The 23,930-nt window shown below is 40.5% G+C and overlaps 1 long non-coding RNA gene across 1 annotated transcript in view; it reads left to right on the forward strand.

The window, feature by feature from the left end:
• LOC131480380 (uncharacterized) overlaps nucleotides 1-23,930 on the forward strand; it is a 187,701-nt gene that overhangs the window by 133,163 nt on the left and 30,608 nt on the right. The window contains exon 7 of the long non-coding RNA XR_009245468.1: nucleotides 2,387-2,492. This is a non-coding gene — a long non-coding RNA (uncharacterized LOC131480380). The remainder of the gene's footprint in view (nucleotides 1-2,386; nucleotides 2,493-23,930) is intronic.

The following is a 23,930-nucleotide window of genomic DNA, read 5'->3' on the forward strand; positions in this document are numbered from 1 at the left end:
CTAGTCCATTCTCCCTAGATTGTGCAATGTTGTTCTGCTCCAGACTGACAAAGAATGTGGCAGGTGGGAAACATGTATTCAAGAAACAGAATCAATAAATTTCACAATCCTTATTAAATCAATGTAAATAGCAAGACTGAACTACTTCGACAATTTCCATAGTAAAGCCTTCACCTTCATCATTTGTTCTGTCCAGGCTTTCATTCTTCACTATTTAGGAAAAACCTTCATAGAGGGTGAGACATTATAGCACATAGTGTTAAGCTGCTGCTTGGTATGAAGGTATCCAATAGTGTCATCTCTATGCTCGAGTCCCAGCTGAGCTTCTAACTCAATTTCTTGCTAATGTGCACCATGGAGTGCAGCGGGTGATGGTTCAAGTCCCTGGATCTCTGCCACCCATGTCTGAAATCTGACAAAATTCACCTAGTTTCAATCTGGCACAACCTTGAATATTAGATAAGAAGCAGGGATGGAGGCTCTCACTCCTTGTCTTGCTCTTTCAGTTGTTCTGCCTTTTAAATAAATAAAATAATATGTAAGAATTTAAAAGGAAAATATTGCCAGGAAAGAAATATTTGTAGGTTCTATCTCAGAAGTCAAGAAAATTAGTTCAATCCTCTGCCTTTAGGAAAAGTCTCAAATTGCCTTTTGAATCTCTGTAGCAACAAAGACACACTGACAAGACTGAAAGAAAAATGCAGATAAATTTCAACCTGGGGTCCCATTTTGCATCACAAGACTATTAAGAAAGACTTTTTAATACACATCATTTAAATATCATTGAAATGACAATTATCTTGCATTAAATGCATTAAATCATTAAATTTGATAATGTTTTAAAAAGATTTATTTAAAAGATAGACTTAAACAGAGAGAGGCATCTACCATTCTCTAGTTCACTTTCCAAATGGCCTCGATGTCCAGAGTGAGCTGGTCTGAAGCCAGGAACCAGGAGCTTCCTCTGGGTCTCCCACATGGGTGCAGGGTCCCAAGCACCTGGGTCTTCCTGCACTGCCTTTCTCAGGTGCATCAGGGAGTTGGATTGGAAGTGGAACAGCTGGGACACAGACTGATGCCCATAGGATATGCTGGTTTTCTGGGTGGCCTAACCCATTATGCCATAGCACAGGCCCTAAATTTGTTAATTTTATTAATTGAAAATATGCCACAAGTTTTGCAATTCTGATTAGATTCTTCCTCACTCTTTCATACTCAGAACACCATGAAATTAGTAGTAACCTGGGCTGCTATTTTGATGTCTATGAATAAAGTTCTTTTTAACTCACTCATCTGGTTAATATTTATTTTTGAGTAATGGGGATAAAATAGCCCCTTTTTTGTATTCGATGCATTTATTTTACTTTCATTTACCATTTAAGAAGAGAAACCATAAACAGGAAAATATTGGTTGAGAGTCAGTTTTTAATTACGTCCAAAGGAAGACCTCGATAAGAGTTGCATAGGCCTGTGTAATTGATGTACATCAAGAGGAATTCAAATTTTATATTATTTGTTCTAAACCAGACATTTTACTTATTATTCATAATACATGTTGAAAGCAGACACCAAAATGGCTCATTTGGAGCCTTTTTGTGCTCGCCCACTAATGCACATTAACGCCAGTACACATTCTGTATTACAGATCCATAAAATGCATTTGCATAATATTGAAATTATAATCCCAAATGTATACTAAAAACCGTTATGAAAAATTGTGACTGCTCAGCTACTATGCTGTGGCTAATTTTTAATCTTCAGCCTCTCCGCTGCGAGTAAAGATGGGGTATTCTTTAAATAAAAACCTCACGAGTAAAAGCATGGAAACTTAACTCTCTGTTCAGCAGGCTATTTTTAGGGAGAGGAATATAATACTCAAAACGTTGAACAGCTGTCTTCCTAGTGCCCGTGTCTCTGGTGGACTCTGATTGGCTCACTTCTCATACACCTGTTTGGATCACCAACGGATAAGGTTTCACGAACCCACAGTGGGAACTTCTTCCTACAAGGAAGAAAGCCTCTGGTGAAAAAGCCACGGGGCAAAGGAAGGTCGCAAGTGTTTTAGCAGAAGAAACGACTGGGCTTTCAGATCATGCTTAGTGTTCTAATGGAGGCTCCCCAGAATTAGCATCCTCAAGCATCATTCCTACCAGGCCTTTATTTGATACATTAGTTTGGTAAGAAAAACCCAAAACGGATGGGCTAAACTCTCCCTCTGTGCCTGGTGGGACTCTACTGTTCTATGGTTCTAGGCACAAGTTCACTCTCTGTGCAATATTAGGCTTTTCTAACCAACCCACAAATTGTGAAGTCAGGAAATAGTCTCTGATGCTCTCTCACCAGATTCTGACCCCTTTGTGCTCTTCCCTCTTCCGAAATTTTACAGCTACAGAAAGACAACAAGAAAACCAAAAGCAAACAGGCCCATCTCCACTGGATGCTCATCTTATACCAGTATACCAGTTAAGAATCAAGTGGCAACCAGAAATAAGGTAGAATAAATACCCCACTTAATTTGGGGGTTTGGCTTGGAAATGTGTTCTCCTATTTTATTATTTTCTCTTAGTTATTTACTTAATTTTGGTATCTTCGATTTGAATAGATTTTAGTCGCATGCTATAAATTCAAATGGCATACTAGTTAAGATGTTTTTTATATGCTAGAAAACATGTCTTTTTTCTATTTCCTTAAAATAAACAGCAAAAGTACCTTATATGTGGTATTCTGCAAGATAATTTGCCTTCATTTTTCTTAGCTTTTAACGGGGACATATAGAACTGCCTCTTTGTTTCAACTCAGATAAGCCATAACTTGTTTAATCAGTCTTGTTTTGATGGAGATTTTCATGGTTTCCAAATGTATTGGATGTTATAAACACTGTGACATTATGGGTCAGTTTGAAGTGTGCAACTAGAACTGTGAGATAAAGTCCTAGAAAGTGTAATTGCAGAATTAGAGAACATGTGCACTTTGGTTGGGGTACACGTAAGAGCCTGTCTACTCCATTCCCCTGCCCACTGGCAGCAGTGCATGAATGTCCCTAGGCCTGAATTTTACAACAAGAGGTTTTGGGGGACAATTTCTCGGGCTTGTGAGAAGTTGGATTTGGCTGAAAACTTGAAGGTCTGGCTCAGTGGATAGCTTGCTGGACAGCTAGCTTGTTTGCAGGCAAGTGACAGAAAAGAAAAACTTGGAAACTCTTGGTGAACCCATTCTATTAATTTCAAATGATTCTGAAATAAACCCAAACAGATGGGTCTCCTGTTGACTGCTAAAAATCTCCAGGAGGTAAATTTAATAGCCTTCCCTGTAAACTGTTCAGGCTCCTCACGGTTCTTCTGTAAGTCCAGGCATTTTTCCTTTATGTTTAATATAAATCTCTCCTGCATCCATCCACTTGTGAAAAACATGTGCTAATATCTCCCCTGAAGTAATTCAGGTCCAACAGGCTAGACAACATGATGCTGTAATATCATGGCTAAATATATATATATATAGTATTAATAAATATATATTTAATAATATTTAATAAATATATATTTATAATATATATACACACCCTTAAAATAGCATACAGACCCTAAATCCTTTTAGATATCTTTAGTATCTACACACAGGATAGTAGGGAACCTCTCCCCTCCCCCCTATCTTTTTAATTCCACATTTAATTTAGCTGTATACTTAACAGAGTATGTGTATGTGAGCTAGTGCATGTGCTCACAAGCACTTTAAAGTTTTGCAGTGCTCCGTTTTCTTCTTCCTGCATGTTACAATTACAGAATTATGATGCTTTCTCATTAGATGCTGATGAATGCATTGCTTTCTTAAGAGAATCTGATATCACTTCTGCTGGAGGAGACAATGTCTCCGCAACTGAGAGGCTTGTAGATCATTTCTTAGGGTATCTTTCTCCTGCTGTCTAGATACAATAACTATTTTAGGAACATTTGGCATCCAAAAAATCCTCGCATTGTGCAAATTAAAACATCTGCTTATACTTTGACACTCTCATTCTTCAAAGGTTAGTTGGATTTGCGGTTGCTTTGTTCAACAAGAGCCCAAGGATGCACATTTAATTATTGGAAAGATGTGTTTGACAGAGCTGTGGGAGAAAAAAATTACCCTTCATATTCAGACCAACATTAACATTTTTATAGAATGAGATTGCCTGTGAGTCAAAGGAGGAAGGAAATCTCTGGGAAAACAAATATGAATCTATTTGGTCACTGGTCTTCTCCTACTGATTTACAAGATGCCAACCAATGACTCCTTGCTCTGTTCCTGAGAACTCATCAGCTTGCTGTTAAACAGGCATTTCTGATTTCTGCTGAGGTTAAAGACAGCAAAGTAAACTCCGCTTGTAACAATAAATAACAGGGAGTTATTCTTTTCATTCAAACAGGCTTTAGATCACAGCCGACAGCTACAACCAGGTGCATTTAGCAACATTTATCATTGCCATGAATGCAAAACATGTTAAGAATCTGCTGCCCATGGGTCTAAATCTACCCTTTTCCTTCCTCAAATATTTTTCCATTTCCAGTTCTGGCTGAGTTGTTGTCACCCATCTCCAGCACAATAACGAAGGGCTGAGATGCCAGGGGCAAAGCCAGCACCCCCATGTTGGTTTGTTTATTTATGCAGGTCATCAAAGCCAGGTAGCAGATTGTACTCTGGAAGGCTTCCTGATACCTCACGCCAAAACTGGCAATCTTCTCCTTGGACCATGCTGAGATAACACATGTCAAGATGTGGCAGTGGCTGGTAAGCCAAAACCCATCACTCATTCACCCTCTGCCCTACCTGGCTCTGTCTTGTTGCAGTCTTTCCATTGTCATTGTAAAGGCCGCCAGACCTCAAAGGTTGGCTAAGCAGGAGAAAAAAAGGCAGAATGCATAACACGTGCAGCAATAGGGATTTGGTAAGGCAGGAACTAGCAGGTGAACTAATAATTCACTTGGAAACGCGCAGCTGGGTGTGCATTATTTTGCATCTTAGGGACCTTTCATGAAAGTGGTTTGCCCAGTTGTGTGGGTGCATCAGTTGCAGGGGTTGTGTGAAGTGGGAATGAATTCTCAGAGAGCAGAATTACCTCCTATCTAATTTGTGCACGCGTTAAGGGCAGACACACTGCTATCATCAGGGACCTGCTGCCAAAAAGCTGCATGGTTCGGAGATTTATTTTCCTTCTGCCAAGTCTATTACTTCCAAACTTGCCTTTCCAAGATCTTGCAAATCTTCTTGAAAAATGATTTAACAATTTAACAAAAAAAACCAGTAACCAAACAAAAGCCGTGCTGATGAGGGACAGAGGTAAGGTTGGGTTTGAAATGAGTGACGAACCTCATAATGAGGTGTGCAGCTTTGTATATTAAGTGATTTCTCTATGGTACTTTTCCAGATGTGATGGAATACATTTATTTTTGTGCTCATCTGAACTGAAATAATATAAATGAGATACTAAAAAGATATCATTATGTGCAGAAGTAGGCAAAGAATTTAGAATCCCCCTTCTAGAATTTAACAGCTTGTGTGAAGCAATTCGGAACTGCTTCAAGTCTGCAGGCTGCCCGGGAAGCTCCATGTAGCTTGTACAGACCAGTGATGATCTACGTGTGAATCCTGCATGTTGATGGCTCAAGGCTACTTTATTTCAGGCAAAAATAAATAGCTGGCAGTGAGAAGTCTGTCTCCCCCAAAAACCTGCAGTAGGGCTGAATATAGCTGCTGCAGCAGTGTAATAAAATGGGATGAGTTTAAAACTACCAGATGGTACCCTGTACAGTGCCTGAAATAAAATAGAGAATTAAGGTGCCCCAAGGTGTGCACAGGAAAGGCAATTACATGAAATAAATGGGCCTCGGGCCTCTAGGATGTTCAAGTATGCTACACAGGAGACATATACTACATCTGGTGAACAGATTTTATCACACACTAGAAAGCCATAAAGCACGCTGTGGAATATAGGAGCCCCATCTCACAATGACATTTTACCTGTGTTGGTATTCAGTGCTGTTTATTTTAAAAGGTGCTGTAATCTCAATGATGTGTTTTAAAAGCCTCCTTAACATTGTTTTCTACTCTGTCCCATTTTGAGGAGGACAGACTGAGACAACACAAGGAAAGACTATGGACAAATACCCGGCTCCATCGCAGGAGATCATGGTTTTATTTCATCTATCTCATTGCTGATGTGATTTGAGTAATAGGATTATACTTGTCAGCACTCCCTGTTTGGGAAAACGCCAGCATATTTTTAAAGCTAGTTCCCACATTTCCATAGCTCCAGCAGACGTGTCCTCCCCTCCCGCCCCTCCTTTTTCTTAACGTTCAAAGAAAAAGCAATTTTAGGCAGTTGGCATAGAGCCCTGTCTTGTTTCTTTCTCCACAAATGCAAATCTGTTTTGTGTTTGAAAATGGTGTGCTCCTTTTCTACTGGAAAAGAGACCCGGGATCGCATAACATTCATTATTGTTGTAAGAGTTGCCGTAATAAAATCCTCTCAGTACTTAAAGATAGTTTTAGTGTCCCTCCTAGGATTCATTCTGCTTTGATAATTGGGTAATTGCACCCCCTCCCCCACCAATAAATATTTTCACCCAATTAAGTTTAAAATGATAATAAATTCTAAAGAATTATGATCTAAAAATTCATACCCTAGAACTAGTATTAAGTATGAATATTTATCTTAAGCCCAAAAGCAGTGCAGCCTATTTATAGGCTTTTCAACCTGTGCCATGTCCCAATTCCTTGGAGCTTCTGCTGGCAGTGTTGCTGCCCAGAATATTCAGCAGGCATGCAGGGCCAGGGCCCACACAGTCCTCCAAGCCCACGTTCACACTGCTTCCAGGTGGCATTCACTTTGTTTCCATTCATTCATCCATTCATTCACTCACTCATTCCTTCCTCTGTTCAGTAACTTATTAAGTCCTTGGTCCCAGGTTTGTGGTGGGGGCTAGAAATGGAGAGAGGTGCAGAATGGAAACTGGCTACCAACATATAGTTCACGTTCCACTCTCTCCCATTTACTCCAATTCATCCAGATGAAATTTCCAGATTTATTACAAGTAAAGTCTCTCTTCTAAAAGAGCACATCCTCTTATTGTTTAAGAACAAGTAGATGACACCTGCTCTCTAACCCCCCACTCAGAATTTAAATGAATGCCAAAAGACAATGCAGTCTTTCACCCTTTAGTCCATTAGCAACTCCAAGATTCCTGTTCTTATTCTTCGAAAACAGTTGTTCAGTCACAGCTCCAAAAGCCCATAGCATTTGATATCAACCATGTTGGAGTCCTCAGACCATGAGCAAAGACCAGCTACCATTGACAAAGCTCACTCAAGCCATGTAGCTGCAGCAGGGAGACAAAGGAGAACTGACAAATGGGTAAGAGAAAGAACCAAAGAGACTATGGTTAGGCCTATGTGGTAGTGAGGAGAGATGGTTCCTAGTCTCTGGGACACAGCTGGGTACCAACCTGGTCTTCCCATCACCAGGGCTTCCCTAAAATCTGTTGCCTTCTTTTGTCCACCCTGAACCTCGCTCCTTCTATATCGTTGCCCCCAAATGCTTGATCACATCATTCCTAAGTCACCCCATCTGCCTCCACCATCATAGCTTAATATCTCTGTCCTATTTTCACCAATACTCATGCAATGAAAACTAATGGCAGTGCTACATGCCTGGGTATTCAGCCAGCATTAGCCAGGAGAATATTAACTGAACAAGCCGAAAACAATGCTGGTGATCTCCAGGTAACCTGATTTTGGGTGCTGACTCTTTTCATGAAACACGCACCAATAATGTGATTAAGTTAATGGAAAAAATGTAAGAAGGCAAGGAAAAACCTTAGGTACACACATTCCATATACAGCTCAAAAATTTCTGAGGATATCAACAGGAAAGTTGCTGTTTGAATTCAGGATTATATTCCACGTTGGCTCAACTAGCTAATCCTCTATCTGCAAGTGTCAGCATTCCTATTGACTGCTCTGCTCTACTTCCCATACAGCTCCCTGTGAGTGGCCTGGGAAAACAGCAGAGGACGGCCCAAGGCCTTGGGACCCTACACCCACATGGGAGACAAAGAAAAAGCTCCTGGCTTTGGATTGGCCCAGCTTCAGTTGTTGCTGCCATTTGGGGAATGAACCAGTGGAGAGAAGATCTTTCTATCTCTCCTTCTCTCTGTATATTTGCCTTTCCAATAACAACAACAACAAAAAAAATAAAAATTAAAAAAAACAAATTCAAGATTATAGGATCTGAAAAAATCAGAACCTATAACTCAGTTTTTTCAAAAACCTTTCTGATTGGTGGGGACTTTGGTGTTGGCAACTGGTATTTACAAAGAAGAAAATGCTAGATTCTGAAAACCAATGGCTGAGCTGGAGCTAAAGCCACTCTGGTATTTTGGCTTCTTTGCTTCATAGGCAGAGTTGATTGAGATGATGGTAATAATATTTCATGTTCTATTTAGTCTGAAATGTTTTAGACAATTGTAATTAATTTCAGAGATTTTATTCACAAAAATAAAAGTAATATATTTAGGAAAATATTCTAAAAGATAGGCAGGAAACTATTTCAGGAGAGAATTTACAAGGAATCTGTTCTTGGGTCTGAATTCAATTTTTATTGTCTTTAGATGTGTTACTAGTTCTTTATAAGCAGTATAAAGAGAGGTGGCAGGCCAGGGCAGGAGAAAGAGGTTGGTGGCTCTAGTTGGGGGAAGCTCCATGTGAGAGCTGTTTGCAAGTAGTTTTGTGATGGAGAGCATATTTGTTGTAACCTTCTCTGAGGGCAGACAGAACTGCAGGTGGCTGTCTGAATGCCAGTTTCAGTTGATGTGCCACCTGCCTCAAGGATGAAGGTTTTGGAAGGGATCAGGCCAGAATTAACCAATATTCCAGAGAGTCTCCCATGGATAGAAGTAGCCTAACTCGGTGTGGAAAAAGGTTATTTCCATGGCAGCTGTCACAAGGCAACCTGCCAGGCAGGCTGTCTGCTCCTTAGCCGACTGGATGCGAAATGTCAGAATATCTCATTTGACCCATTATGTAGGCATTCTGTAAGCAGCACTGAGGCATGATGGATAACGTGGGTGCAACTGTTTGAGTCATACTTTTCTAGTCATGTAACCTTGGCCAATTCATTCCATTGTTTTATGCCTCAGTCCTTCAATCTGTAAAATGGGTATGAAAAGTTACCTTTTACTCATAAAAATGTAATGAGAACTATATGAGATAATCCATAGAAGAGTACCAGTGCTGACTCATAGTAAGAATTCCACACTTAGTTGTTGTTACAAAAATAATAACTGTAGACAAACATGAATGAACTACAGTTGTAGAGAGATATAGAGGGAAATGAGCACTACAGAAAAACATCAGAAGGCACCGAAGAAAAAAAATGACTCAGAAGAAGGCACAGCAAGGTGGAGGGTGTACAGGTGCTAAGGAATAGAATTAGACACATTTTCCATCTAATGTCCATTATAAAGAGTCTTATCCAACAAATGAGAATCCTTTGATACAAACAGAGACGAATTAGAAAGTAGTATAGAAGCTGGCTTGATGCAATAAGTACTGAGAATTGCATGGCAGTGTGCCTGGTAGTTCCTGGATGTGGTGAAAGGTGGGTTCCTTTTATCATGGGACATGCAGATATAAAGAGGTGGGCAGTGGAAAGATGGATCCTGAAAGCTAATAGTGACTATTAGGAAGGAGGTCTAAGGTACAAGCACTCTAGGTTGTGACCCGAGAAGTGTTCCCATTGCCCTTTGGAAGTCCTCAAGGACAGGTGTCTCCAAAAGGGCCTGGGATGATGCAAACGGAAAGGCTTTGTGCTGGTTTGGACTGGTGACACTGAGGAGCACAGGAACCCTTTTGGAAGAGCTTAGATGAATATAAATGATGTCAGGTGCTGCTATTTCATTTTTTAAGGTGACAGAGTAAAATACATTTTAATTTGTAAGGAAAATAGAAATGCAGTAAAATGTGATACTTTAATTGATGTAAACATAATTCCAGTATATATGAAAAATGGTTGAAATGTCAGAATATACAAGTAATCTTATAGTGCGAAGCAGAAATTAACCAGGTTGTGGAAATATTCCCATGTCAGTCCCATTAACTACACAAATTTGAGATGTATAAAGCTTAAAGGTCAGCAGAGACCTTGCTATCACTAACTTTTCAGTGCTGGATAAGTGGGTGTTATAAAACTGAATGTTCCAGGCTGCAAACAGTGGAGAACTATGACTAGAAAAGGTAGCAGTACTTCAAAATATCCTCCATAAATGAAAGCTCCATACATACATGCCATATTTCACAGCATTTTGCAAGAGATTTCTGTTTCCTATCAACTTGCTCGTCTTACTGCCTTGCAATTTGCATCTATTTGACTCCAAAAATTTCCATGTTTCAAAAATCAATTGTGTACATATATTTATGTATTTGATGCATGTTTTTCATGAATTGGTGACATACAGGGCTCTGTGTTGGATACTGGGTGGGATGACTGCAGCCCTTGAGGAGTCTACAAACTGGGGAGATGATAGACATAATGCAAGGAAGGAGATCAATACCATGAGTTTTATAGTGACAGTGCTTTGAAGTTGTGATACAGGATGTGGGAGCTATGAACTATCATTGTGTGAATTATAAAGGATTTCAGCACAGAAGGCCGGAATGTGAGACAATGTTCTAAGCAGAAAGGCACTGGAATGGGCAGTTATGCTCTGATGATGGTCAGGATAGATAATGGTACAAATACCTTCCAACTGTAGAGGGCCAGACTTGATGTATGACCAGCTCTACGAATACCAATGATATTGTTCTCAGCCATGTGATACAGACAGATCAATAATTCCAGGGCCAAGTAACAATGACCTGTGGTGAACTGAATCTCTTGTTGAAACTGCAATAAGACAAATGGAAAGGGCAGTTGGGTTTGAAACACATGGTGGATAGAATCAAAAATGATCAAGGAGATTGGGTAAGATCTTGGGCAAGGGCTTAGAATGCAAGATTCTTTCCAAACTTTTCCTTCTCTAAGCTCTCTGATGAATATGGAATTAATTACCCCCTCTTGGCTTTGGGGAGCTTTCCTGTGTTTCTTTTAATGGGGTAGCACTACCCTGCTTGTCCTGGTCATGAGCAAAAACTTAAAAACAACCTTTGGCAAGAAGCTTGGCTTTTCCTTCCCAACATTCATCTCTTCAAAAGATTAATGTGATTTGGGTCAAGTCTGAGTTAAGTGGTAGGTCTTCAACCATGACACTTTAGCTACCACGCTGAGATCCATTCCCATGGGAGAAGAGAAAAGACAGAGACTCAGCTGCAGGTGTGTACAGATGTTACCTTAGGGAACTGAAATGTTTCTAAGACCTTCTTGGAGGACAAACTTAAGGCTATATCACAGAATGCAAAAATAGTTTGAAGTTCATTCCCAAGATAGCGAGTTTTAAATAGAGATATGATGTGGAATGGGAGACATAAATCTTCCCAGGCTTCTGCATGAAGCACACGTTTGATCCAACAGACAGCAATGAGTCTTTAAAAGCTGTAATGGCCCATAATGTCAGGGGTTATTTATGGATTTACAAAGTCTTCAGATATCTGGATCTTGTGCAAGCATGATAAAAACCCTCTGAAATTTTTGCTCAAATAAACGAGTGCTTAGCTAGCTGTGTTTCTTAAATTAAATGACTCAGCCATTGTTCATTTGTAAAATACCCAAGGGTCCTAGTCTACATTTTGGAGTAATGTGCTACAACATTTCTGTTGGATGAACAAAGCTGTTTGGGGGCTGTAGGAAATCACTAACTTCTATTTTTGCTTTTTTGCACTGCTAACTTACTAAGAAATATGCTGCTGAGTGCAAGTTGCTCTGGCAAGCATTTCTCAGGTCATGTCTCTGGTGACAAACAAGGGTGATGGGAGAAAAATAGTTTTGTATATAGAAAACTGATTTTGGATATAGGTCAACAATGTGAGGGAACAGAGATTTTGTTAGTCTCCTAAATGATAGAATTTAGAAGCTAATGGTTATAAGAATGGAAATCTGTGTAAAATCTTTGAGTTCTGTCTCTTCCACCAAGAAGTTGCATTTTTTTATTTTTGATTATCTTTCTGTCCTTCATCTTTGAGGATGAGAAAATTTGAGAGTTATTTTGTGTGTTTTCATGAAATACTTTTTTATGGTTTATTTTTAACGAGCTTTTACCAGATTTAAGGTCATTTACAAATACAATTCTAAGAGCCTGAAGATATTCCTTCCTCCTTTCCTCTCATCCTTCTTCCTTTCCTTTTCTTGATGATTTTTACTTTTTTAATTTTTTAAAGTTTTTGAGATAATAAATTCTAGATCTGGAATTAAAGTACCTTATTCTTTAAATGTTTTAAGTAAGTTCTCATAAATAAAGCCTTTGACAAGAACTTGATACTACAACAGTCAACTCTGCCAGAGGACTTTCAGCGTCCCCAGGGGCTGCTTTGTGGCATAAGCAAAGGTGTTTTTGGCTCAACTCAAAATCAAAGATCAAAGATTCTGGTTTGTATCAGGAAGATAAATCTGGATCCTAAGGCGTAACTGCTTTACAACAAAATGAAGTGCTTTCCCAACCTATACTTCTTTATGATGGTCAGTACTAGAGAGGGGCTTTTTAATTGATTATTTGTTTTGGGAATTTGAGTGTTGAAATGGGAACTTGTAACATAGTGATAGCCACCTCTGGAGCATTCTTAAGAAAGGCTGCAAGCATCATTAGCATCACTCTGACCCACCCAGGCACTCTCTTATGGTTCAGCAAAGCAGGGCTCTATAGCTTGTTGATATGGGAGCTAAGATGGAAAAGGAGTAGAGGAAAAACAAGATCTGTACGCTTAATCGTTATCAATTCATCTTACAGGCAATTTTCACTATCCCCCTTATCAAGAAGAGGGTGTGCTAAGGTTTGGATCATAGTTTGAGAGTAACCCAAAGGATTCATGGGTTAAAGGCTTGGTCTCTAAAGCTTCATAGTAATGAATAATTGATTTAAGTTAATGGTTGAGGAAATATGGATAGAGGCTTGATGCAATGATGGTGTCTGTGAGGAGGGCCTATACTGGAGATATGACTGGAAAGACTGATCTCATTAGATCATTTATTTTAAAATCCAATTCTGGCCCCGCCTCTCTCTCTGTTGTCCCCAGCTCACCATATGATCCCTCCTCTCCCAATACTCCATCATTGTCATTCTTTCAGATGCAGATAAAGGAAAACTGCTCTACCTTGGTCTGTGAGTTTCCAAAACCATAACCTAAACTAGACTTCCTGCCTTCCTAAGTAGATGGGAATTAGCTGTAGTGATGAAAAGATAACTAAGAAAACTAATACAAGACATATCTTGTCAAAGAAAAGTTCCATTTAAAAAAAAAAAGCAGCCTCCACTTCATCTTACACTTCACTTAAGTGACTGAATATTCATGGAACACTAAAAAGCCATATGGAATCGAGGCATCCCCTTAGAATCACAGAGAATTCAAGTCAAATACTAGCACACACATAAAAATGGATAGAAAGTTAGAAAGCCAGAGGCACTGGGACAGCAGAGATGATTTTGTTCTGAAAAGATAGGAGATTTAATGGAAAAAGATGAGTCTTGAATCCACTGAAGTGACTCTTCAAACAGACCCCAAAATCAACGTTGGGCAATATGTGGCTTCTCAAATGTATGTTGAAAGCCATATATGTTTTCTTGGTTAAGTGAAGGTGTTGAATCCTTCTGGCAAGACAGAGATTCATGTGTGAATTCCAACTTAATCTTTCTTCATTCAAATCACTGAGGTGTGCTTAGAGCAAGGTGTGTATACTCTAACTCTCTCTCCATATATATAATACATCTATATGTATATATATACAGACATATATGTGTATGTGTGGGTGTGAGAGAGAGTTAGAGAGAGAGAATATATATACACACACATAAATATGTGTGTGTGTGTGTGTGAGAGAGAGAGAGAGAGAGAGAGTTATTTAATCCTAGCAACAACACTATGAAATGGGTCTGGATTTTATTCCAGTATACAAAGAGGAATCCAAGGTTAAAACACAGTTTCAGAAACCTCACTAAAGCTCATTGATAGCAGATTATAGAGCAACAGAACAGCAACTCAAATCTAAGTCTTTCTAATTCCTGATGTCAAGCCCATTGACCTTGTGCCATGTAGAACATCAGCACTTCGCCGTTTCCTGCACAGATGTTACCCTATTTCTGGTCCAGTCCAATGGTATGAGAACAAACTAAGCCAAACCACACACTTCCTTCCAATTCAATACAGAGAAAGAAGTCTATCTATCCTTTATCATGGAATACTATTTGAAATTTGATCTAGAATGTGGCACTGAGATTCCAAAAGAAAGGAGTTATTGAAGAATACAGGTCTAGTGAATTCTCAGACCCATACAGCATGGGCCAGCTCTAGGTCCTATGAAAAAGGAACAGAGTGGGGCCTGGCGGCATGGCCTAGCTGCTAAAGTCCTCGCATTGAACGCCCCAGGATCCCATATGGGCGCCGGTTCTGATCCTGGCGGCTCCACTTCCCATCCGGCTCCCTGCTTGTGCCCTGGGAAAGCAGTCGAGGATGACCCAATGCCTTGGGACCCTGCACCCACGTGGGAGACCCAGAAGAAGCTCCTGGTTCGGTTCCTGGCTTCAGATCGGCACAGCACCGGCTGTTGCGCTCACTTGGGGAGTGAATCATTGGATGGAAGCTCTTCCTCTCTGTCTCTCCTCCTCTCTGTATATCTGACTTTGTAATAAAATAAATAAAATCTTTAAAAAAAAAAAAGAAAAAGGAACAGAGTGTGCCCAGCTTCAGATTGTCCCTTCTTCAAGGGTTTGCAGCAGGATTAATTCCTGTCACCTTGTAAGGACTTTCTGGCATGGACAGTTTCCAATCTCAAGTTGTGGCATTCACGAGAGAGTAGAGAATCATCATACTGGAAAGAGGCTCACAAAGTTTTGGGTCCAATTATTTTTTTTAAGATTTTTTTTATCTAAAGGCAGTATTACAGATAGAAGGAGAAAGAGTAAAAAAAACATGCATGAGAAAGAACTATCTTCCATCCACTGGTCTCATACCCTAAATGGATAGATACAATAGCCAGAACTAAGCCATGCCAAAGCCTGGGGTTCCATCTAGGCTTCTATGGCTCACAGAGGCTAGTGCTCTCCCAATGCTTTCTAAGGCACAATAGCAAAGAGCTTTACCTGAAGTGGAGCAGCTGGGACTTCAACTGGAACCCATATGGGATGCTAGCTTCACAAGTGGCAACTTAACAAGCTGTGAGCCACTATGCCAGCCTAAAACATTAATGATATGTCTGCTCCAAGCTCACTTGGCAGTCATGTCTCCCAACGAAAGCAGATCAAGCAACTAGGTCTCTAAGGCCAAGACTTCACCTACTTCAATAAATTGTCAGCTAAAAACATCATTCAGTCCCAAAGGGAGGTACTATTGTTGACCATCAGTTAACTGCACACTACGAAGAACCTCTAAGAAGTCTGATGGTATAAATAAAATAAACAAAAGATTAATATCCAACATTTACATGCATGCAATACATCATTAATGATCATTATGGAAGACTTGCTTAGTTCAAATGAGGTTCCAGAAGACAGGAAGCGTTTCACTGAAGCACCAGTATTTATAACAATCACCCTGGGGAATAGCAGGCCCATCAACTTGACATAGCTAATATGCAAGGTAATGGAAATAAGGAGAGGTGAAATGGAGCCACATGGACACTGAATTATCTTGGGAGCCAACTTCCATGCAAATAATTAGAAACCGCTCTGCTTATTAGCAAAGTGGAGAGGACATTGCCTCATACACCTTAGGTCACATTTTAACTTATCATTGAAGACTGATACACCATGTTACCCTGCTGCTTCAAATCACTGTAAAAAGCATTGGATGCAAATAATAGACAATTTTCACTAAAATTTGAGGGAGGAGTTGGTTCCCATGGTTTGGGAAGCAGCATGACAATGGCGAAGCAGGTTTTTTAAGTCCCCGTCCCAACAGACTCATTATCCAACAGTTTTCAAGTTCTTAACCCATCCTTTTAGCCATGTCAAATGTACAATGGGATGATATTGCTCAACCTCCTATCTTACAGTTTGTATAAAAAAAGATAAATGAGCCTATAACAAAGTACTTTGTAGACAGGATAAGAGCACACAAATGGCTACCTAAGCCACGTGGTGCATGTGGGACATAAGGAATTATGAGAGATTGCCTCTGGATCTCTCCCTGCTTGGCCCATGTGGGAGACCCTAGGCATACAGCACACCACATCCCTGGGGTAACCCTCTGACCAAGACCTCAACATGACCTGTTCATTGGTCATACAAGTGAGAGTGGGGGGCTGCACCCCAGTCTGTCTTTTCTGTCCTTGGATGAGCTGTGTTGGGACTTCTTAACAAGCAACTCTGACAAGTCAGTGTGGTCCCACGTTGCCTGCCAGCCACACTTAGTGTGGATGACCTTCAGCCCACCCACGTGGTGAATTTGACCTGTGGCATTCCTAACAGCTATGTATATTGTACTTGACCTGTTACATGGTTGGAGAGTCCTGAGAGATAGACATGTCTTCTAGCCAATTACAGTGTCTGCTGGATGGGAGGACTGTCAGGAGATGTCTTTCTGCCCTTCCATAACCCTATATAAGTTTGTGCTTGCTTTACAACAAACATACAAGCTTGATCAGATTGTCTCCGGTGGTTCGTACTGAAGAACACCATCAACTCACCCCTTGCTGCCTTCTGTGGAAGACCCAAGATGGGATCATGAGGATTTTGTGGACAGGTGAAAGGATAGCCTCTGGAAGAGCCCTTTGGCACTTGGTTGTCATTATATGCTGGCATGTAGTACCAGCACCATAGGCAAAGCTTCACCTGTTACAGTAAAATTGCAAATGGCATTTCTTTTTTGATGAGAAATGTTTCAATTTTCAAATGTAGCAGATAAAAAAGCACTGTTTATGTAGGCTGCATTCTGTGTCTAGCAATTAGCCATGTCCCCAATGGATCATATAGTGTAAGAACTGTTGGGAATTTTATTAGTTAACAAAAATAATAATTTCTAACACTTGGAGAATTATATAATAGAATATTTGCTGTGCCATGACACATAGAGAAACTTATTTTCTCTATCTTAATTGAGGAATAATTGACAAGCAAAAATATATTCATGATGTACATGATGATTAGACAAGAACTCTTTTTTTTTTTTTTTTTTTTTTAGTAAAGATTTTATTATTATTGGAAAGTCGGATATACAGAGAGGAGGAGATACAGACAGGAAGATCTTCCATCCGATGTTTCACTCCCCAAGTGAGCCGCAATGGGCCGGTACGCGCCGATCCGAAGCCGGGAACCAGGAACCTCTTCCAGGTCTCCCACGCGGGTGCAGTGTCCCAAAGCTTTGGGCCGTCCTCGACTGCTTTCCCAGGCCACAAGCAGGGAGCTGGATGGGAAGTGGAGCTGCCGGGATTAGAACCGGCGCCCATATGGGATCCCGGGGCTTTCAAGGCGAGGACTTTAGCCGCTAGGCCACGCCGCCGGGCCCTAGACAAGAACTCTTCAAAGCATTTTCTGAAAAGGTAATATTATAATGCTTATTTTTGTGCTCACTTCAGTAGCACATATACTATAATCTCTATTTTACACATGTAGAAACTGAATGAGATCATCTCTAACTAAAGTTACCTGAAGTCTATGGAAGTCTCAATTTAAAAAATAATAATAGTAACCTTATACTTTTAGTTCAGTAAAAAGTATGATGTAGAAGTCCTTCACTCTTACATTTTCAGAACAAACACCTTTGCTGTCATCATTTCAAGGCAGTATTTATTCCCATCTTGGTTAATTGTGGATCTTTCCCTAAGCCTATCTTTTTATTAGTTTCCTAAGCTGGAAAATGTGGATAATATTTACTAAACTCCTGGTTTGTACTCTGGATAAAACAACAAAGAAGAAACTGTAGGAGAGTGCTCTGTAGGATATAGGACAAGACAGAGACATGCAAATAGTTTTTGTTAACATTTCCATGCATCCATTTACTTTTCTTTAGCTTGCCCCAACTCATGATTAGTGTACTAAAGAAAAAATAATCTGATAATTAATTTTTATTATAACTGGGCAAAGTACTTAGTGATTGGGAAAACAATTTCTTAGCCTGACTTAGATATTGGAGCTAACATTGAAGTGGGAAAGTTATGCTGCCCAATGTCAATTGCAAGGCAACTTCAAATGCCTGGTAGTCTAGAGGTAGTACAATAATATTTTTTCTTATCATTCTTGAACATTAAAGGCCCTGCCAGAGGTCTTTGCTGGAGATCTAGAAGAGATCTTCAAGGTCTAGAAAGCTATCTCCAAAAAGTCTAGGAATAGAGAAAAAGAACACTTTCTGGATAGGAGAAAGCTACTGTTTCTCCATGAATAGGTCAAGTGATCTAGTGAGTATCTGAATGATGAAAGAAGTGATTTTATTTCTCTGTTGCTTCTCCCTTAACATGTCTTTGCCAGTTTCCTTGCTTATCAGCATGACTATCAGAGAATATCAAGAACAGTTAACAGGTAATGTGCTGGGATCAGCATTTATTGTAGCAGGACATCTGTGTAGGACACCCTCACCCCTTTACAAAGTGTCTAACTGTGAGTCTGAGCTCTTCTTTCCATCCAGCTCCTTTTGAAATGTAGAAGCTAAAGTACTCGGGTTCCCCGGAGGAGACCTGGAATGAGCCATGCTTCTAGCTTCAAGTGGAACCAATACCAACTACTGCAGGCAATTGTGGAGTAAACTAATGGATGGAAAATCTGTCTATTTATTTTTCTCTCTCTTTTTGGGACAATCAGTAGAAAAGACCAATTTAGTGGTTACTAGCAAAAGATTAACAATAAAATAAATTTCTGATTACTTAAAATCCTTAAAAATACAGAAACCTCCTGTTCCCTACCTTTCAAATTAGTCTTATTTCCCGTACGTTGCTTTTCTCTGTCATTTCCAACATTCTCTTGCATCATGGAGGTGAAAGGCTCTGAACTGATAGAGAGCCAAAAATATATATCACACAAACACTTGGCCAAGAAAATCATAAGGAAGGGAAGTTAGAATCTTACCAAGGGTGAGTGCGTGGACTTGAATGAGTCTGGTGTGCATGTGAATGACCAACTTGGACAGAAGAAAAAACACCAAGGGCAGCTCAGAGGCAAAGGGATTCATATCACCATGCCCTTGTCAGTGGGTGCAGACCTGCATCCTTTCCCTTCCCGTCACTGCCTGAGTGTTTCCCCAAGGAACCTGGAGAACAGAACAGGATGTGTGTAACCCTGGAGGGAATCTGAAACAAAAGGCAAGAAAGGAAACTTTCCTTCATGTACCCTTCTGCAAAGGAGCCCTCATTCTGAGAAGCAGAATGTGGTGTTTCCTCAGCCATCAGGGAATTCTCAGAAGCAGCCACAAGAAAAAAAAAAAAAACCTTGGGATCATGACAACTTGTAGGTAATCTTCTCAGTAACCATGAGAAAGGAAGTGGGAACCATTAGGAAATTCCCAAGAATAGGATATGCTGGGAGCAAAGGGAAGAGTGGTAGAATTGATTTAAAGAAAAAAAAATGAGTAATACATATCCTCTGTAAACCTCAAAAAGAGCTTAAGGAGTCACTGGGTCCTAAGCCCTTTCTGTCACATGTGGTGCCAGACTGTTTATAGAGTAGGGGTATACACTTGGCACCATGCTAGAAATTTTCTTTTGGTAGTCTTCAAGAAAAGGATTTTTTTTTTTTCATTAAGCAAAGTTTCATATTTGGGAGTGGCTTTAGAGAGGTCATGAGAAGTTTTCTTCATCCTGAAGCTTAATGGCAGACTGATGTCCTGGTTCTTGATTGAAGAGGGGTGAAGTGTGTAAGGCTTAATCCAGAAATGGGCATCCCAGAGGCAGCAACATTTAGGACAACAAAGAAGTCACAGAGTTTTGGAACAAGATGCAGCCTATTGCAGGCCCAAACTTAATGCTCTGGGGAGAAGCAGATCAAATTAAATTGGGGACTGGCTTTCAGTTGCCAAGTTTCACGCAACTTTTCAAGTTTTGGAAATGAAGAGTCAAGAGGCAGGCCCAGAGCAAAATGAGCTGAGTCGGAGAAGGAGAAAATAGATTCAGAATGTAAAAAGCAGAGTTCTTTGATGGGCTGAAGAACTGACACACGGAAAATGTAATGCATTATTGACAAACACGTATGCAGGCTGCAAAAATAATTAACACAAGCAGAAAATAAATAGGAATGAAATGGAGCAGAAAGACTTTGAAAGATTGTGAAGTGGCCGCTGAAATTGCCAAGATAATGTCAGAGAGATGATTAAAATTTTCCAATAGAACAGGTGAATGGGTACTTAGGAGAGTGTGATGTAAACCAAGAGAAAGTGGATCATTATATGAATCTGCACTGAGGTGCTAATCAGCATTTTATGTGCAACTTCTCATTGCACATTTTAGCAGATGGAGAAAGCTGTTAAAAGCTGATAGCTACACTGAGTCTGACTGCCTTTCTCTTCCATAATAACCATCACTGGAATGGGTACTTGTTCCAAGTGAGCAATGCAGAACCAATTCTCTAAACAGAATTCCAGAAAAATCAATATGCTCCCAAAGTTGAGAAATCTGCAGGACTCCAGAAACTAAGAAAGAAAAGAAGGAAGAGAAGGGAAAGGTTAAGTCTTCCTAAATGAGGATACCTGGTTGAACAGTCTCCAGAGAAATAAGCTGGAAGCTTGGCCATCAGAATTCAAAGTGAAGCTCAAACAGAGGCTATCAAAAGTTCTTCTCTAGGCCAAAATGTGCACATGCATGCAGGCATGCATGTCCATACACACAGGCATGCATACTCACACACATTCTTGTGGAAACTGTATTGCTGCAATAACAAAAACAGTTAGATGCTGGATTGTGGGTATATGAAGGGAGAATAATTCTTCATGATCAGAATGACTTTTTTGCCCATTCAACAGAAAAAGACTCTTATTTTTTATTTGTTGGCAAAGCCAAATTAGAAAAAATATATATCTTTACGACCACAGGAGACAAATGAGTGATACCAAATATCACTAAAAATGCTATTAATCTACAGCGATATAAAATTACCATCTCAGCACAAAGAAAGCCTATATAATCTGAATTTCTCCAGCATCATAAAAACGAATGAGAAGCGAAATTGAGAGTAAGTATGCTTTCGAGATGCCGTTAAGAGTTACATGCACTGTTAACAAATGTGGCTAGACAGACTGTGATTTACCTTGAGTAACAAATTTATACAGACACAGAAAATGTTCAAATGGGGCCAACTCATCACCCTGCGTGTTGGTTGATGAGACCTTCGAGAATGTGATTCTCTTTTCTTAGATATTTAAGTGTTGCTGATTAGCCATTGACTTTATGGATTATTTCCCTCTTTTCATTTGCTCATTTTCTATGTATTTCAAAAGCCAAAAATAGCTCTTGGTACACTGAGGATGTAAAGGAAAAGGATGTGTGTCTGCTACCTGGCTCTGAGGACCATGACTAAGGGACCTTCCGGTGTATGAACAAGGCCCACCTGCTGAGAGTCCTTCATCCCTTCTTGCTCAGTCCAGAGCAGTAGAATATCAGCCCACCCATATGTTATTCCCACAAACCTCTGGAAAAGATTGTCAGGTCAGTGTCTAACTGGAAGGAGAGGGTAGTGGCATTGGGCTGTTGAGGGGGTGAAAGTGCAAGAAACATGTGGACAGGGAGGTGGTGTAAAGAGAAGGATTGGGGGGGGTTGCTGGCGTGATGGTTCAATTGGCTAATCCTTCCCTTGTAAGCGCTGGGATCCCACGTGGGCACTGGTTCTTGCTGGCTGCTCTGATTTCCATCCATCTCCCAGTTTGTGGTCTGGGAAGGCAGCAGAGGATGACCCAAACAAAGCCTAGAGACTGTGTGGGAGACCTGGGGGAGGCTCCTGGCTCCTGACTCAGCTCTAGCTGTTGTAGCCATTTGGCGAATGAACCAGAGGATGAAGGATATTTCACTCTATCTATCCTCTCTCTAGATATTCCTTTCCAATAAAAATAAATAAATCTTAGGAAAAAGATGGAGATTAGGAGCCAGAATGAAATGAATGTTTCCATTCCTTCCAAGTTAGAGAGACAGAAACAGAGAGAAAGATTGCCACCACTAGCAATAATAGTTTGAGGATGCTTAGAAAGGGACATACAATAGTTTTCCACTTTCTAAGGGTAAATAAGTAATATATTAAAAATGATAAAGCTCTACCAATATGCTAACACTAAGCACTGGCAGTTTACTGTCAGCCAGGGATAGATGCAAGAAGGGAGAGTAATAGCCTTTTCCCTTTGTGTTGGCTATCATCTATAAAGCACAGATGTTAACATCTATGCTACAGAATCTCTTCCAGGACATTCCTGTGAGATGAACTGAGACTTTTTTTTAGAAGCCCTTTCTTTTTCTTTTTTTTATTTATTCATTTTTTATTTTTGGCCCAACCTGTCCCTGTACCCTCCCCCCTCAGTGGACCACCCCACCCGGTTGCCATATGACATTTTTGGTTTTTTGCTTTTGTTTTTGTTTTTGTTTTTGTTTTGATTATATTGCATTATGTGTCATGGTTCTATAGGCCCTGACATTCTCCCCCCCACCACCACCATAATGTATTCCTCAACCTTGTTGCACCACCACGGATCAAATTCAGCTGGGATTCCCCCACTGCGCGCATCCACCAGGCAAAAAGACCCGCATCCCATTGTCCAAATATGTCCATCAGTTTCTTGGGGAGACCATCTCTGGTCCAAAGGCAGAGCCGGCAAAGTGGTTTTGATAGTTCTACAGAACTGTATTGTTGCCAGTCTCACCACTTTAGGCACGATGCGGTCATTGGAGAATCTACCGATTGACATTGTCCATCATATAGTCTCCAGTTGCCCGATTTTTTCATTGTCAACACACAGCTGAGGTGGTCGATTGACTTGTTCTGTCCTCTGTCATTTGATGTTTATCTTCCAGAGACCGAAAGCTCGATTGCGGGGATCCTAAAAGAAACTACGAAGGAGGTGCCCACTATCTCCCTACTAGGCCTCTCGAGCTTCTGGGTCCTGTTTTGTTTGGTGGATCAGTCTGGCTCTAATAGTTCTTACGGGTGCTCTCATTCAAACCTTCAGGTCTCTGTCCCACTCTTGCCCTAGTGTTTATGGTTACTATTACTGGGAATACACAGAAAATTATCTCTCACTTACACAAAGGCTGGCCTTATTTAAGGGTGGCCCTAAGCAGCGATTTCTGATAATAAAAACTCCGAAGCTCACTGCCGGGCGGCCAGCAGGCAGAGCCTGGCACCATTTGGTGCACTGACCGCCCATAGCCAGGGACCCCCTCACTGCCTTGCAGCAGTGGTCCTGGCATGCTGAGTCCTTGTTCTCAGATCCGGCCTGGCTGGGCCGCCCCCCAGGACCACGCAGAGTCCTGTGGGGCAGCCCAGCGACTAGAAGCCCTTTCTACAGAACGTAACAGTTATCTGCCTAGAGGTTCAGAATTAGAACAGGCTAATCTAGAAATAAATGCAAGTCCACTCTGCTCCACTGCGCTTTGCCTGAAATGGAACCAGGAAACTTTTGCCAACACCCCAGTGGCAGAAATACTGTCTATCAAGACCTAAAAGTGATGAACATGACTTTAATGTCACAGCATAAGTTCCAAGGTTGGCCTCGGGGATAGCCCTGGGTTTATGGGATCTGAAGTACAGACCTATTGGGCACACATAGGAAAAAAATTCTTATAAGATGAGCTTAAAATTAGGAGTGAATCTAGAAATTTATTTTGAATAATTGCATCAAACCAAAAACTGCAGAAA

Source organism: Ochotona princeps, chromosome 5 (assembly GCF_030435755.1).
Source record: "Ochotona princeps isolate mOchPri1 chromosome 5, mOchPri1.hap1, whole genome shotgun sequence".
NCBI classification, from domain to species: Eukaryota; Metazoa; Chordata; class Mammalia; order Lagomorpha; family Ochotonidae; genus Ochotona; species Ochotona princeps.